The following is a 5,685-nucleotide window of genomic DNA, read 5'->3' as shown; positions in this document are numbered from 1 at the left end:
CTTCTCAAAAAAAAAACACACAAGTGAGTCCCCTTAATACAAAACAAAACAAAACGAAACAAAACAGTATCTCAAGTATTTTGACAGAATTACAAAGTCTTATATAAATGAAATTGTAAAAGATATAATCCAAAATTCCTGAACATGTAAAGAACCAACAAATCTGACCAAATTCCAAGGGAAAGTATAATCAACAGATTCTACAATGACCAGATATTAAATGTACCAGACAAGACATTAAAGCAGCTATTAGAGCCATATCTCAGATATGTTGAGGATTTGGTTTCAGACCACTGCAAGAAAGCAAATATTGCAATAAAGTGAGTCAGATGAAATTTTAGGCTTCCCAATGCATACCAAACTTTAAACAATGGTTACACCATCTGAACTTTTTAAAAAAATGTAATCTTTCTGGTGGAGAGTCTTGCCTCCATGTTGATTGCTGCTGACTGATAAGGGTTGCTGAAGGTTGGGGTAGCTGTGGCAATTTCTTAAAATAGACAACAATACAGTTTGCTGTATTGATTTACTCATTCTTTCACAAATGATTTCTCTGTAATATGTGATTCTGTTTGATAGCATTTTACCCAAAGAAGAACTTTTTTCAAAATGTCAATCCTCTCAAACCCTGTCACTGTTTAATCAATTAAGTGTACATAATATTCTAAATCTTTTGTTGTCATTTCAACCATCTTCATAGAACCTTCACCAGGAGTAAAACTACCATCATTGTTCATCCATAAAAAGCAACTCCTCATCTATTCAAGTTTGATCATGAGATAGCAGCAATTCAGTCACATCTTTAAGTTCCACTTCCAATTCTAGTTCTCTTGATGTTTCCACATCTGCAGTTACCTCCTTCACTGAAGTCTTGGACCCCTCAAAGTTATCCATGGGAAGAATCAGCTTCTTCCAAACTCCTATTGTTATTGATATTTTGATCTCTTCCTGTGAATCATGAATGTTCTTAATGGCACCTAGAATGGTGAATCCTTTCCAGAAGGTTTTCAATTTACTTTACTCAGATCCATCAGAGGAATCATTATCTATGGCAGCTAGAGCATTACAAAATGTATTCCTTAAATAATAAGTGACATGAAAGTAAAAATTACTACTTGATCCATGGGTTGCAGAGTAGATGTATTAGCAGGCATAAAAGTAATATTAATCTCACTATACTATACATCTCTATCAGAGCTCTTGGGTGAACAGGTGCATTGTCAATGAGCAGTAATATTTTGAAAGGAATCTTTTTTATGGGTTTTTTTGAGCATTAGGTGTCAACAAGTTAAAAATATTCAGTAAACCATATTGTAAATAGATGGACTGTCATTCAGGCTTTATTTTTCCATTATAGAGCACAGGCAAATAGAGTTTGCCTAATTCTCAAAGGCTCTAGGATTTTCAGAATGGCAAATGAGCACTTGCTTCAACTTAAAGTCATCAGCTTAATGCATCAACTGCATTATTCCCTAATAAGAGAGTCAATTGGTCCTTTGAAGCTTTGAAACCAAGTGTGAATTCATCCTCCTAGCTATAAAAGCCCTAGATGGCATCTTCTTCCAATAGAAGGATGTTTCATCTACATTGAAAATCTGTTGTTTAGTGTAGCCACCTTCATTAATTATCTTAGCAAGTTCTTCTAGATAACTTACTGCAATTTCTACATCAGGATTTGCTGCTTTGATGTTATAGTGATGACTTCTTTCCTTAAACCTCATGAACAAATCTCTGCTAGTTTCAATCTTTTTTTCTACAGCTTTCTCACTTCTCTCAGACTTCAAAGAATTAAAGAGAATTAGCTTGTTCTGCATTTAGACATTTGTTTAAGGAAATGTTGTGGCTGATTTGATCTTCTATCTAGACCACTGAAACTTTTTCCAAATTAACAATAAGGCTATTTGCTTCCTTATCATTCATGTGTTGCTCACTGGGGTAGTGCTTCTAATTTCCTTTAAGAACTTTTTCTTTGTATGCACAGCTTGCTTAACTGTTTGGTACAAGGAGTCTAGCTTTTGGCCAATCCTAGCTTTTGGCATGCCTTCCTCGCTAAACTTAATCATTTCTAGCTTTTGATATGAAGTGATAAATATGCAACTCTTCCTTTCACTTGAACACTTAGAGGCCATTGTAGGATTATCAACTGGCCCAATTTCCATATTGCTGTCTCAGGGAGTAGGGAGGCCTGCTGAGAGGAAGAGAAACAGGGGATTGGCCCCTCGGAGCAGTCAGAACACACACAACGTTTATTAAGTTCACGATTTTATCTGGGTGCAGTTTGTGGTGCCCCAAAACAATTACAACAGTGACAACAAAAATCACTGATCACAGATCACAATAACAAATATAACAATAATGAAAAAATTGGAGATTTTATAAGAATTACCAAAATGTGACACAGAGACACAAAGTGTGTAAATGCTGTTGGAAAAAAATGGCACCAAGAGAGTTGCTCAATGCAGGGCTGCCACAAACCTTCAATTTGTAAAGAAAAAAAAATGGTATATAGAAGTGCAGTAACACAAAGTATGCCTGTATAACCATCCAAGAGGTAAAAGGGAACACTCTTGAAATGAATAGAATGATATAAGTTCTCTGCAGAAAACTACAAAATGGAAAAAGATTCAAATAGAAACTTTAGAACCAACACTATCTCTGAAATAAGTTAATAAGATGAGTACAATAGAATGGAAAAAAAATCAAAGAACCTTAAGTTTAATCAGTAAAAACTGTACAATCTGAATAACAGAAAAAGATTGAAAAAATTAGTGGAGTCTCATATACCTGTAAGATAATATCAAAAGAACCAATATTCATGTAATTGAATTTCCTGAAAAAAAAAAGAGATCAGTGTAGATTATATGTATACACACACACACACACACACACACACACACACACACACACATATTTAAAGGAGTAACAGCTGAAACTATCCCAAATCTTGTGAAAGACAAATATTTGCAGAATCCAGAAGGCCAGTGAAGCTCAAGGAGGATAAATTAAAAGGAAACCTGCCCACACACAACATAATAAACCTACTAGAAGCCAAAGAGAAAGAAAAAGAGTCTTAAACCACAGAGTAACATGACACACTATATATAAGCGAGCAATAATTCAAATGACTACAGGTTTATCATCAGAAAACATCAAAGCCATAAGACAGCAGATCATGAACCTTAAAATTCTCAAAGAAAAGAATTGTCAAACCAGAGTAATATATCATCTAAAACTACCCTTCAGGAATAAAGGTGAATAAAGACATGATCAGTATCACAGACTAGGAATCTGGAATTCTCTCTTGTCTGGTAAGAGAGTGGACGCAGAATTGAATATAAGAGAGGCTAATGTCCATGAGGGGACAAGAGACCCAAACAGGGATTTCATCTCTGTATTTATTGAGCTCACAAGATACTATCCATTGGTAAATGTGAAGAAAGCACAAGATATTACCTACATGGTGAATGTGAAGAAAACAAGATCTTATACATGTGACCATGGAGAAAACAATCAGACAGTAATCATTAACTTGTGTAATAAGTAAAGGGTCTGGGAGCAAGTAGAGTTTGTGATCAAAGTACAATAGTGTATTGGAATCAGTAGTTTTACTTGTGATCCCATTACAATATCTCACTACCTAACCTCAGGCACCTCTGCCCTATAGTGGTGGCTTTCTACCGTAAGCTTTTTTCTAACCCATTTATGTAAGTAGAACCTGTTTCCCCACAGATCAGATGAAGGGAAACTGAACATTTACTTCCAATAGACTTGCATTAACATACAAGACAAGTGTTTGTAAACACACGTACAAAAGTGTATAGGAATAGCCAAGTGCTTAACTTACTTGCAGCAGACTTACTCTAAAAGAAATACTAAAGGAAATTTTTCAGGCTGCAGGTAAATGATACCAGAGGGAAATCTGGAACCTCAGGAATAAAGGAAGAACAATATAAATGGCAAATATCTGGGTAAAAATAATAGACAACTTATGATATCCTGTTTAAAAATATTTATGACTCTTGAAATAAAAAAATCATAATGTTGCTGGGGTAATTTTTCAATATGTGTAGTGCAATTCATATGAGAACTGTAACATAAAAAGGATAAAGAAACCTGGCCTGTGGTAAGGCTTTCACATTTTACTTAAAGTTAGTAAATATTAAGTCTTATTATATTCTGAAAGATTAAATGCATATATTGTGATCCCTCAAAAAACCACTAAAAATATACTGCAAAGCAATATAGCCAACAAGCTAATAGATAAATTAAAGTGGAATACTAAAAAATAGTCAAATAATAAAAAAATATACAAGAAAGAGGGAAAATGGAAACAACAACAATAAAAATTCAGAGGAGAAAACAGAAAAATAAAAGAGTAAACCTAAATACAACTATATTAAATTAAGTTATAATTATCTAAACATATCAATAAAAAACAGATTGTAAGGTTGGATAAAAAAAATGCCCAACTATATGCTGTTAGTAAACCAACCCACTTTTTGTAAGAAACCCACTTTGAATACAATAATATAAGAATATTAAAAGTAATATCATTATAAAAGATATTCCATGCAAATTCTAATTAAAAGAAATCTGGAGTGGCCATATTAATGTCAGACAAAGTAGACCACAAAACAAGGAAAATTATCAGGAGTAAATGAGGACATTTTATCATAATATAAAGGTCAATTCACTAAGAAGACCTGGGATGCTAAACATGAATGAACTTAACAGAGCTTGAAAATACCTTAAACAAAAAATGATATGAATGAAAGGAGATATAAATAAATTCTCATATATACTTGGACACTTCAACACTCCTCTCTCAGTTATTAGTAGAATAAGTGGAATAACAACAACAACAACAACAACAACAGAAACCTAGACCAACATTATCAACCATGTGACTGACATTTAGAGAACATTCTACTCAACAATAGCAGAATACATATTATTTTCAAATGCACAAGAAATATTCACCAACATAGGCCATATTTTGAATAACAAAACAAACATTAACAAATATGAAAATACTGAAATAATATAAATATGCTCTCTGACAACAATGAAATTAAATAAGAAATCAATAAGGGAAATACCTGGAAAAGTCCCAACTATTTGGAAATCAAGCAACATGCTACAAAATAACTCACAGGTCAAAGAGAAAGACTCAAGAAAAACTAGAAAATATTTTTAACTAGGTAAAAATGAAAACACATCATATCAAAATTTGTGAAATACAGCTAAAGCACTGCTTAGAGAGAAATTAACAGCACTAAATGCTTTTATTAGAAAAGTTTTCAAATCAATAATCTAAGTTTCCATCTTAAACTAGAAAGCAAGAGAAAATTACAACCAAAGCAAATGAAGTAAATAAATAATAAAAATAAGAACAGAAGTTAATAAAAAATTGAAAAAAGAAAAACAAAAGAGATAAACCACATGCTGGGAGAAAATAATTACAAATTATATGTATATAAAACATTTCACCAACTAACATATACAAATGGCCAATAAGGATATGAAACAAGTCCCAAATCATTAGTCACTAGATTAGTCACTAGGAAACTACTTCATACCCACACCAGTGGCTATAATAAAGAAGATGAAAAGAACAAATGTTGACAAGGATATGGAACTGGAACCTTTTCTTTAAGTTCATTTATTTATTTGGGTAGGGGAGCC

At 32.9% G+C, this 5,685-nt stretch overlaps 1 pseudogene; it reads right to left on the bottom strand.

Moving 5' to 3' along the window:
- Window positions 1-337: 337 nt before the first annotated feature.
- On the bottom strand, window positions 338-2,129 carry LOC115295286 (annotated as a pseudogene).
- Between the last annotated feature and the right edge of the window lie 3,556 nt (window positions 2,130-5,685).

This window comes from Suricata suricatta, chromosome 7 (genome assembly GCF_006229205.1).
Source record: "Suricata suricatta isolate VVHF042 chromosome 7, meerkat_22Aug2017_6uvM2_HiC, whole genome shotgun sequence".
Classification (NCBI taxonomy): Eukaryota; Metazoa; Chordata; class Mammalia; order Carnivora; family Herpestidae; genus Suricata; species Suricata suricatta.
Note: the sequence above shows the minus strand (reverse complement) of the source record. Positions and strands in the feature narration are given on the sequence as shown.